The 12,956-nt window shown below is 49.0% G+C and overlaps 1 protein-coding gene across 1 annotated transcript in view; it reads right to left on the bottom strand.

The window, feature by feature from the left end:
- AR (androgen receptor) overlaps window positions 1–12,956 on the bottom strand; it is a 755,291-nt gene that overhangs the window by 74,930 nt on the left and 667,405 nt on the right. The window lies entirely within an intron of this gene.

Raw genomic sequence — 12,956 nt, 5'->3', positions numbered from 1 at the left:
CAGCCTGCCCATCGTCTCCTCCCGTCTGCCCATCCTCTCCTCCTTCCCGTCCTCTCCTCCAGCCCTCCCTCCCTCCCTCCCTCCTGTCCTCTTCTCCAGCCCACCCTCCTGTCCTCTCCTCCAGCCCTCCAGAGTCCTCTCCTCCAGCTCTCCCCCCCGCCCGTCCTGCCCACCCTCTCACCCGTCCCCTCGTCCCACCCTCCTGTCCGCCCATCCTGCCCACACCCCCCTCCTGCCCGTCCTCTCGTCCTGACCACCCTCCCGCCTGTCCCCTCATCCCATCCTCCCATCCTGCCCCCCTCCCTCCTGTCCGCCCATCCTCCCACCCTCCCGTCAGCCGGTCCTCTCGTCCTCTCCACCCTCCCACCCATCCTCTCCTCCAGCCCGCCTGTGCACTCCTCCAGCCCTCCCGCCTATCTGTGCTCTCCTTCAGCCCTCCTTCCCGCCCACCTGTGCTTTCCTCCAGCCTGCCTGCGCTCTCAATCCAGCGTTCCTCTCAGGGGGACTCGGAGCCGCTGAACGACACATTCAGCTGAGATGATTCAACAGTGTCTCTGTCACTGAGACAGACAGTAAGTTACTATTCCTGATATCTTGCGTCGAATTCTGCATCAGCCCCATTGTCTGCAAAACATAAATAAGAAACCCCACTGGGAGACGCTGGAGCTTAATTGAAATAATTATTTTAATCATCATTACCCTGCTGGTCAGAACTGTATTACTGGCCCCTGGAGGCCAGGTTCCCGGGTTAATCATGGGTGCACACAAAATTCCTCCCAGCTCCTCTAACTGTGCTATGTGACGCGATGATGTCATGCCCTCGCACTGGCCCACACTCTCGCTCATTTGTCGCGCCAATGCCACTGTGGAAGAGCAGCATACCAGAGGATTTCATTGACTTAATAAACTAGCCAGCAGTTCAGCAGTGCGGTCTGTAACTGTGAGTGGTATAATGTGAATTCGGCTCATATTGTGGGGCATATCGTGAATTTCGGCTCATACCATGTGGCATAATGTGAATGTCGGCTCATATCGTGTGCTATAATGTACATTTTGACTCATGCTGTACAGCACACTCTAGTTCCGCTACTGGGCCAGGGATAGGTTGGGGAAGTGTAAGCAGCGATAGGGTGCAGCGGCAGCTAGGACTCGGGGATATGCCGTAGCGGACAGTCAGTACTGGCCGGTGGGGTCACCATTATGTTTAATTTTAATTCTCTTGGGTGTATTATATCTACTTGTAGTATTAGGAACTAGGGAGAAATTAGATTTAGCCATGTGATTTTACTGAGAGACTGTAATATAGTGTTAAACATGTCCCTGGGCGGTGCTGACACACCCAAAAGGCAGTGCACCCCCTAATAAAATTAGCTGCGCACGCCTATGCACAGCAGTAACAACTCAAACACTATGTTTTTGCATACAGTATATGAGCTTGCAACCATCAGCAGATACTCTCCCCGAAAACGGCTATGACGCGCCTGCATTATCCCAACGACTCGCCACAAACTCCCCATTAATATCCCCAAAACATCACTCTTCCATGAAATCTTCAATGCGAGCGGGATCACAGCGCCACCCTAATGCATATAATCGCCACATTGCACGATAATAGGTCATTGCGTGAATTAGGCCCATAGTAGGGTCATACTGTACTCGTAAAGTATGATACTTGTAGAATACAAATTAATAAAGCTGCGGCTCATTTTAAAGGAAGGAATACACATGGGGGGAGGGTGCATTCAAAACCAGCTGAGTTGTTTTTCATTTCTCCAGATTCAATCTAAAAGATGTAACCTACGTTTGGAAATAAAATAGCTAAGATCTCAGATCTATTACAAGTTAACATATTATTGACGATGTCATTCACACCTGAGAATGTTATACATACTGCATCATATGAACCCTCCTGGTGTTTGTAGTATATATACATATATGTGTGTGTGTGTGTGTGTGTGTGTGTGTGTGTGTGTGTGTGTGTGTGTGTGTATATATATATATATATATATATATCCTATATAATAGACCAGATCTGTGACTTTGTGCCTCATTGGCTAACGCTGGGCGGAGTCACAACACTGGGCGGAGTTAGTCAAATGAGTCACAGATCTGGGCAAATCTATAGGAGACTAGGAGCAGAAGCAGATGGTATGGGCATGGCACATGCAGGGGTGCATACCTCCTAGCTTTCTTCAGGCAGAAGGAGGGACACATGCGCGGTGAAGAGGGGCGTGGCCACTGAAAGGGGGCGTGGCTTCACGGAAGGACCCGCGATCGCGAGCCACGCACCCTTTTCGTCATTGAGGGGGCATGCCCAGCGCTCTGTGAGCTGTTGGCATGCCCCCAGGGGCGGATTATGAGTCCGGGGGGCCTAGGGCACTTGAGACAGGGGGGCCCTATCTCATTGCTGTGCCTGCTGTGGGTTTGGGGGCGTGGCCTAATTGCGGGACGCGTGGCCACGCCCCCTTATGCACATTCCGGGATTTATTTATTTTTTATGGAATTTTGGCCTTTCAGCTAGGGGTAAATCCAGAGGGGGTGGTCGCTCCCCCCTACACACCCGCACAGGCAGAATAAAGCAGGGAGGCTGCTGCCTCCCTGCAACACCACAGACCTGCCAACACGCAGCAACGTGTGCTGACTGTAGCACAATGCTGCTGCTGTTGCTGGCAGGACGGGGGAGCTTCAGAGCTGGGACAGAGCTATTCCAGTCGGGGGGCCCCCTAAAACTGTGGGGCCCGCGGTACGTACCCCCTGGGCCCCCCCATTAATCCGGCTCTGCTGACGGACCCCCCCCTTAATCCGTACCCCCTGATGCCCCCTCTCCCTCTGTCTCCACTAAATAGATGCTAAGCAGAACAGCAAGTACAGGAGCTTCCCAACTGCACCCCCCCCCCCCCACCGCGGGACACTGTGACCCGCCGGTGGGACAGCGGGACAGACCCCAAAAAATGGGACTGTCCCGCGAAAATCGGGATAGTTGGGAGGTATGGGAGGGTATGCCGCACAGACAGACGGGCACCGGCTCACTGTGTGCTTGCCCCCCACATCAGCAAACTCAGCAGGGTCTCTCTGGCGCGGAGGAGCGTCACTTTCTGGCACACTCCACGCTTCTTAGCTGCAGTTTTGTGGGGAACCTGCCGCTGTGCAGGTTCCGTACTGCCTTTGTTATCTCCAGCCCCGGCAACCCCACCGCTAGCTGCAGTGCTGCCGCCCGCAGTGAGGTGCGCCCAGCTCCTTCATACACTTTAGCCGACGGGCAGCGCTGCAGAAGTCCACGCTGCTTGCAGGCTCTGACCCCCTCCTCCCTCCAGCCGCAGCGTCTCCTGGGGGCTAACCAGTCACTCCCAGTCTCCCCTAACCACAGTGCCCAGCAGCCGCGAGGTCCGCGCCGCGTGCATGCTATGACCCCCTCCTCCCTCCAGCCGCAGCTTCTCCTGTGTGACTGAGGAGTGGGGGGAGGGATGCGGACGGGCAGAGGAAGCAGGACTCCAGCCTGAGAGAGTCAGCCATGCCAAGTCTCCACCAGCAGCAGATCCCAACAGGTTGGAGTGGAACAGCAGCAGCCAGCAGCAGTGACTCCGGTAAGACACATCTGTCTATCACCACTGTTTTGTCCCTAATACCAATCTCTCCCGTGCCCTGTGTTCTGTCATGTCCCTGTCACCCCTGGCCTTGCCCTGTCTCCCCTATCCTGGCCCTTTCACCCTTATCCTGGCTCTTTCACCCTTATCCTGGCCCTGTCACCCCTGTGCTTGCCCTGCCGCCCCTACCCTGGCCCTGTCACCCCTATCCTGTCCCTGTCATTTCTGTCCTGGCCCCGTCGCCCCTGTCCTGGCCCCGTCACCCCTGTCCTTGCCCCTTCACCCCTGTCCTGACCCCGTCACCCCTGTCCTGGCCCCGTCACCCCTGTTCTGACCCTGTCACCCCTGTCCTGGCCCTGTTACTGCATACCCTCCAACTACCTTTTTGGCAGGTACAGTACCCGCAGCGCCTCCAGACCCCTCCACAATGCACCACACCTCCGCACCTTCCCCTCCACCACATGCGGCACTCCACCCCTCCCCCACACGCTGTGCCTCCAGACCCCCTATACCACCCGCGGCTCCCACTACCCGCCCCTCCACAGCACCTCCAGACCCCCTCCACCATCCACCCCCCATATATGTCTCCCCCCACACCTGCCCCCCCTCCACCTGCAGCCTCTGCAGACACCCTCCTCCATACGCGGTCCCCCCCCTCACCCTCCACCCACCCACGGCACCCCGCACCTGCCCCTCCACCACCTGCAGTGCCCCCAGACCCCCTTCCCCATCCGCCGCACCACCCGCACCTGCCCCACCCGCGGCACCTCCGGACCCCCTACACCACCCCCGCCCCTTCCCATCCCACAGCACCTCTGGAACCCTTCACCTATCCGCAACATCCCCGCGCCTGCCCCTCCGCCACCCGTGGCACCCCTGCCCTTCCCCCACCTGCAGTGCCTCCGGACCCCTCACCCATCTGCAGCCCCCACTCCTCTGCCCCTCCCCCACCCGCAGCACCTCCCGACCCTTCCCCATCCGGGCCCCCCCCTCATCCGCCCCCCTCCACCTGCAGCATCTACAGACACCCTCCTCCATCCGCAGTCCCCCCCGCACCCGCTACATTCTGTACATCGTGCCCTGTAGGTGCTGTTCACGCCGTTGCAAGGTGCTGCGCCTCCTTCAACATCGCACGCCCTTTCATTGTGCAATATTTAACCACTAACGAAGGAATGCAGGTAATACTCCATATAATACAAATATTGAATCCCAGATAGGCATGCAAGGGTTAAGGGGGCATAGCCCCTTGCGACGGTGTGAAGAGCGCCCGTAGGGCGCGATGAAGCACCTAGTATATATATATAAATATATATATATATATATATATATATATATATATATATAGCCAATGTTGTCAGACCGGCACTCCCATATGTGTTGCAATCAGCTCCGGTGCCCTCAAATCCAATGTTGTAGAAGAAAGTAAAAACACTGCGGCACTCGGAGGCTTAAATATGAACAAGTGTATTCAATATGCCAACATGTAAAGAGGTTGGCATATTGAATACACTTGTTCATATTTAAGCCTCCGAGTGCCGCAGTGTTTTTACTTTCTTATATATATATATATATATATATATATATATACATACACACATATATACTAGGTGATTCATCACGCCCTATGGGCGCTCTTCACACCCTCGTAAAGGGCTACACCCCCTTAACCCTTGCACACCCTTGTGGCATGCAATATTTCTATTATATGGAGTATTAGCTCCAATCATAATTGTGTGAGTGGTTAAATATTGCACGGATAAAGGGTGTGCGATGGTTAAGGGGTCAAAGCCCCTTGCAACGACATGAACAGCGCACGCAGGGCCTGATAAATCACCAAGTAGGTTCTGTGGTTGGGGGAGTGGCGGGTGTGGGGGAGACGTGGATGGGGTCCGGGGGTGCCGCAGGTGGAGGTGGGGCAGTTGCGGGGGTGCTGCGGGTGGGTGAGGGGCTGGTGCGGTGGTGCCGCGGGTAGGGGAGGGTGTGTGGGTGCCGCGGGTGGGGGAGGAGTGGTTGCGGGGGTGCCGTGGGTGGGGGAGGGGTGGGTGCCACAGGTTCGGAGGGGCAGGTTTGGGGGTGCTGCAGGAGGGGGTCCGGAGCCACGTGGGTGCCGGAGGGGGTGTGCCGCAGATGGGGTCCGGAGGTACTGCAAGTGGGGGAGGGGTGTGTAATGCTTCTCCTGCTTCTCCTCCTGGAAGCAGCTAAGCCGCTGTCCTCCCTTTGGCAGTGGCACTCCCGGAGACTCGCACAGCAGCCAAGCAGCCAGTCACTATTGTTAGCGCCAATATCCCAACGCGCCGCATTACAGGGAAGAAGATGCAGTCAGTAATCTACAACTCCCAGCAGCCCTTAGCGCTGGAATGCTTCGGCGCTAAGGGCTGCTGGGAGCTGTAGTTTATTTAGTGCGTCTACTTCCTTGCGGCGCGTTGGGCCACCGGCGCTAACAATAGTGACATGCTGGCAGAACTGACTGACACACTGAATCAATGTAAAAGGTGAGAGTGCTGTGCAGTGTCAGTGACACTGCACACCCACTGCACTGCACAGCACTTTCACCTTTTACATTGATTCAGCGTCCAGACATTACCCTCTGCGATATCAGTTACATTAGCCATCTCGGGGCTTCCAGGCCAGCAGCCCAGGTGCTGTGTTGTGGAGTCAGGGCCTCTTGGGATCTAGGCATGGCGGCTGTGGCGGGGAGGCACTTCTGTGACATCATGTACAGAGGAGGCTCTGGGGCTCAGAGAGTATGTGGCGGAGGGAGGGCTATGAAAGGCTTCCGCTGCGCCGCTTTCATACACATCTATACCGGTGGCCGCAGCAGCTTCTGTTGCACCTGCGCCGCGGCTAGGGACTGGGGATTGTTGATGCCGGAGGGGGCAGGCAGACTGGCAGCAGGACATAGGGAAAAAAAATCCTTTTACTGCAGTGTCCTATCTATAGCGCAGAGACTTGCTGCAGATGCAGTGGCATACCCTCCAACTGTACCTCTTTGGCAGGTCCAGTACCTTTTTTTATGGTCTGTACCGAATTATGGCTCTCCAAACTTCCATTGAAAATATAGGAAAAAGGAAGTGGTCACGCCCCTTTTAGACTTGTAGCGATTTTGTGTGTAAATTGTTGGAGGGTATGTTGCTGCAGATGCAGTGGATATATTTTGGGGTGTGGACCTGGAGCTGCAGCTCCATCAGCCCCATTGTTAATCTTGCTCTGGGAACACACAGCAGCCAAAGAGCAGAGCCTCTCATTGGATGTAACCTGTGTGGGAGGGCATTTCTCGCCCAATCAGCTGTGGACTGGGTGTGATAGACCTGCCACTAACCCAATGAGAGATGCGTTATACACACAGGCACAAAGTCACAGATCTGTGCTATTATATAGGAGATACAGTGCCTTGCTTAAAAATTCACCACCCTTGGTTTTTTTTTTTAACCTATTTTGTTACATTACAACCTGTAATTAATTTTTTTTTTATGTGAATTTTATGTGATGGATCTGCACAAAATAGTCTAAGTTGGTGAAGTGAAATGAGAAAAATGTATATATATATATATATTTTTTTTATAAATAATTTTTTTTAAATTTACATGTATTCACCCCCATTGTTATGAAGCCTCTCAAAAGTTCTGGTGCAACCAATTACCTTCAGAAGTCACATAATTAGTGAAATGAAGTCCACCTGTGTGCAATCTATAAGTGAAAAGAATGTGGTATATGATTGTAAAACGTAACTTTTATTACTGTCGGTTATATAACATAGGCTGTATCTCATTATAATGCCATACACAAATTTATCTAGATATGAAGATTTATTCAAAAGAATATAAATATATATATATATAGTATAGAATAAAATAAAATATTTAATGTACTCTGGTTAATCTATATCCACATAGATTGGCAGGAGGATGTGTACACTGCCAGTACTACATCCATATTCTGCCCCACCAGTACAAGCTTGGCTTGTATGTTAATAGAGATCTTATATTGATCATATATGTTATAATCACTTGTTTTATATGTCCAGGTATACATATAGAGGGACTGGAATTATGCTAACATGGTGCCTGACTGCGTTAGATTGAAAAAGCATAGATTGTGGTGATCCTGCCGTTAGTGATTGTTCGGAACTGAACAATTGCCGTACTACTAACACTTGGTTTTCCCTGGGGTCCCCCCCTCAGGTACTAACCTAGCCCACCACCGCTTAGCTTCCAAGATCGGGCGAGGTTGGGCATAGGCGGTGAGGTATGGTCGTAGATGAAATGACAGAAATGTATCTCCGATACACTAATGAGAGTGTACCAGAGGGAAAGAGGGGGATGGGGATAATAGAGATGGATCTGCTGTCCGTGTTAGACTGGGATTAACCAGAATCACGAATGAGAGTCCGAAAATATAGAAGGAATGTACACATAGAGTAAAGTCAGGCACAGTATGGCAAAATTGCCAAAGGTTATAACTGTGGTGTCCCAATTAAAGTGTAAACAGATACTGCCGTAATAGGCTGTCCAGATTATTTCCAAAGAAATCCCTGTTTTCATACAATATTGAGGATTATGTGGTTAATTACCAGTTTGCAACATCTATGCATGTGTCTTAGCAGAGGTGATAGAAACAGATACTGATAATAATTAGGACATGCGTAAAGGCCCGTACACACTGGTCGATATATCGGCCGTTCTCTTGAACGGCCGATATATCGCGGGACCGTCGGCCAGTGTGTGTACGGCCGATACGTCTGTGAACTCCGTCGTTCACAGACGTATCGCGTCGGCCGCTCAGCACAGCCGACGGCAAATATATCTAACGATATATTGACGCGTCGCTGTGTGTGTACGGGGCAGTCATCCGACCGCCCGTACACATGCTGCAGCGGCCGGCGGTGATTGACAGCTGAACTGGGCGGGCGGGCGCCCGCCCAGTTCATGACGTCAGTCCCCCGACGGATCGGGCAGAGTGTATGCACAGCACACTGCCTGATCCGTACATAGATATATCTGCAGATCAATTGATCTGCAGATATATCTATTAGTGTGTACCCACCTTAAGTATTATACTGATTTAATTCTTTGCTGGCAGGTTTCATTTATAGTGTAAATATACATGTGGTTCAAATATGAGATCACATGTGCTAAGGGCAGTAAATTTGTGAGTTTAATGCCAGCAGGCAGAAATTATCCGCACTTGGCACTAATACTTTACGCTGTATACATTATAACATAATTAATAGTGTGAATCTTAAATTATAGTGTAAATATACATGATTCAACATGGGATCACATACACAAAACAGTAAATTTGTAGGCTCTATGTCAGCAGACATAGGATATCCCCATTTAGCAGTATATTATGGTTGGTCAAATTGCTATAAGTACAAAATACCGGTGGCTGCCCAGATCCCTGGGCAGGCTTGTGGACAAATGGAAATCCTGCTGTGGATAGGAAGGATGCAATCAGATTGAAGGGAAGACGCGTTTCCCCCGTGTACAACGGGCTTGTTCACTTCCAATTTTAATCCGGTTAGTGCCAGGAAGCTGTTTAAAACCCTTAGTGTCCCAGGGATTAACCAATCACAGCGGTGTCTGTTTGATGATTGCTATTGGGCGGAAGTCGTCATGCTCGGTGTAATCGGCATGATGTTGTGCACAAATTAACATGAAAGAGGGTTCCTAGCCGGGCGGAAGCGCCACCTAACTTCCGGTCATTGCCACGCAACGAACAATACTATTGTCGCTGCCATGGCAACGCGGCGACATTCAGAGCCAGCCAGACAGTCCCGCCTATCGCTTTTGACATGGTGCTAGGTTTCTGATCATGTCCGCATTCTGTTGTCCAAAAGCGAGAATTTTCACTTAGTGAGCCGGGCGGAGACGAGTCCTCCCTTCCGGTTGTTGCCACGTAATGGACAATGCCGTTGTCGCTGTCATGGCAACATAGTAAGAATAAGAGCCAGCCAACCGGTCCTGCCTATTGCTTAGGACATGGTACTGGGTTTCTGATCATGTACCCATGATGTTGTCCATGTCAGTTATGATGTAAGGGATCAATCTTGGGGCATATTACGATGGAAACTGATAGGTCGTCTTTGACGTACTGCCCGTTTCTGCAAAGATTGCAAAGGGGCCACTGCTGGTTGCTAGATAAGTGCTGCGGTTACACATTGCTAGTATTGTGGATGACCTCTAATGGTCAGAATAGAAGTGGCGATAGATCTTGCCATATCAAGTGGAGGCGAGTCCTCGCCTCAGGTCGTTGCCCCGCAACGAATAGGGGGGCAGATGTATTAACCTGGAGAAGGCATAAGGAAGTGATAAACCAGTGATATGTGCAAGGTGCTACAGGCACCAGCCAATCAGCTCCAATATGTAAATTAACAGTTAGGATCTGATTGGCTGCTGCCTTTATCACCTTGCACATATCACTGGTTTATCACTTCCTTATGCCTTCTCCAGATTGATACATCTGCCCCTGGGTTCCTAAACTCACTGAAATATACACCTTTTATCACTTCCCTCCCACCAGCCCATCACCAGCCACACACATTCCAACCCAGTAACTTAACAAAGATTTTCATTAATCAATCACTCACAAAGTGAGGGGAATTGTTTACCAATCTTTCACAACACATTTTTTGTCGCTGACATTGGCATTTCTGTTTCTATTCACTTGTCAGTACCACGTTATTTAAGGGTCACCTGACCCACTCACTTTTAAGACAATGTATTAATGATTTATTTATTAACACTTTACCAACACTATTGTTTCCTTATCACCCAATATTTAAGAACACATATAAGTTAGCTCATATGTCTAAATCTAATGGGCGCAAATTTGAGCTTGAAGGATTTATCTGAGAATTTTATATCTAATAACTCTAACCGAGTATGATAAATAAATCTACTTAGCCTTATTCTGCAGGACCTTGGACAAGAGCAGAGAACACGATACATGCTGTTGTGTTTGACCATATCCACAGTATGCACCATAAGGGTAGAAATGAGTTACACTGCTTACCATATTCCCTATGTAAATAATTTAAGAACCTAATACTTAAGAACACGTATAAGTCAGCTGATATGTCTAAATCCAACAGGCGCAAATTTGAGCTCGAGGGATTTATCTGAGAATTTTATATCTAATACCTCTAGCCGGGTATGATAAATAAATCTACTTAGCCTTACTCTGTAGGACCTTGGACAAGAAGCAGAGAACACATGATACATGCTGTTGTGTTTGACCATATCCACAGTATGCACCTCAAGGGTAGAAACGAGTTACACTGCTTACCATATTCCCCATGTAAATAACTTAATAACACACAAAAAAAATAATTGATAGGACAATGGCATAAATTAGAACTGCCCCATGATTTAAACAATAAAAGTATACAGAGATCCTCTGTTTTATTATTAACTTTATGATATTATATATTTTTTGCCACATTATAATGTTTTTAGAATAATTTTCTCATACCGATAGTTTCTCTAGAATCCCATGAGGGTACGATCACAGCCAGTAATGGCATAATACAATCAATGATGGATGGATTATAATTCTAACAATGCACAGACGCAATATGATAGAGGTAATCAATCAGTTCTCACTAGCATAACCATACAGAATATACCGTCAGGATCCACCTCGTGCCCCGTGACATGGATAATATGCTGCTGTCAGGACCAATAATTGATGTCATAAACCTAGCAACTTGTTCTAAGCAATAGACGGCACTTCTGATTAGTTCTAATTTCCACTGTGTAGCCGCGTTGCCATGGCAGCGATAATAATAATAATGGGGCAGATGTATTAACCTGGAGAAGGCATAAGGAAGTGATAAACCAGTGATATGTGCAAGGTGATAAAGGCAGCAGCCAATCACATCCTAACTGTTAATTTACATATTGGAGCTGATTGGCTGGTGCCTTTATCACCTTGCATATATCACTGGTTTATCACTTCCTTATGGCTTCTCTAAGTAAATACATCTGCCCCACTATTCGTTGCGGGGCAACGACCTGAGGCGAGGACTCACCTCCACTTGATATGGCAAGAACTATCGCCACTTCTATACTGACCATTAGAGGTCATCCACAATACTAGCAATGTGTAACCGCAGCACTTATCTATCATGTCAAAAGCAATAGGAGGGACTGTCTGCCTGGCTCTGAATGTCGCTACGTTGCCGCGTTGTCATGGCAGCGACAATAGTATTGTTCGTTGCGTGGCAACGACCGTAAGTGAGGTGCCGCTTCCGCCCGGCTAGGAACCCTCTTTCATGTTAATTTGTGCACAACATCATGCCGATTACACCGAGCATGACGACTTCCGCTCAATAGCAATCATCAAACAGACACCGCTGTGATTGGTTAATCCCTGGGACACTAAGGTTTTTAAACAGCTTCCTGGCACTAACCGGATTACAATTGGAAGTGAACAAGCCCGTTGTACACAGGGGAAACGTGTCTTCCCTTCAATCTGATTGCATCCTATCCACAGCAGGATTTCCATTTGTCCACGCCACCAGTATTTTGTACTTATAGCAATTTGACCAACCATAATATACTGCTAAATGGGGATATCCTATGTCTGCTGACATAGAGCCTACAAATTTACTGTGTTTTGTGTATGTGATCCCATGTTGAATCATGTATATTTACACTATAATTTAAGCTTCACCCTATTAATTATGTTATAATCAATACAGCATAAAGTATTAGTGCCAAGTGCGGATAATTTCTGCCTGCTGGCATTAAACTCACAAATTTACTGCCCTTAGCACATGTGATCTCATATTTGAACCACATGTATATTTACACTATAAATGAAACCTGCCAGCAAAGAATTAAATCAGTATAATACTTACGCATGTCCTAATTATTATCAGTATCTGTTTCTATCACCTCTGCTAAGACACATGCATAGATGTTGCAAACTGGCAATTAACCACATAATCCTCAATATTGTATGAAAACAGGGATTTCTTTGGAAATAATCTGGACAGCCTATTACGGCAGTATCTGTTTACACTTTAATTGGGACATCACAGTTATAACCTTTGGCAATTTTGCCATACTGTGCCTGACTTTACTCTATGTGTACATTCCTTCTATATTTTCGGACTCTCATTCGTGATTCTGGTTAATCCCAGTCTAACACGGACAGCAGATCCATCTCTATTATCCCCATCCCCCTCTTTCCCTCTGGTACACTCTCATTAGTGTATCGGAGATACAATTCTGTCATTTCATCTACGACCATACCTCACCGCCTATGCCCAACCTCGCCCGATCTTGGAAGCTAAGCGGTGGTGGGCTAGGTTAGTACCTGAGGGGGGGACCCCAGGGAAAACCAAGTGTTAGTAGTACGGAAATT

This window comes from Pseudophryne corroboree, chromosome 8, assembly GCF_028390025.1.
Source record: "Pseudophryne corroboree isolate aPseCor3 chromosome 8, aPseCor3.hap2, whole genome shotgun sequence".
NCBI classification, from domain to species: Eukaryota; Metazoa; Chordata; class Amphibia; order Anura; family Myobatrachidae; genus Pseudophryne; species Pseudophryne corroboree.
Note: the sequence above shows the minus strand (reverse complement) of the source record. Positions and strands in the feature narration are given on the sequence as shown.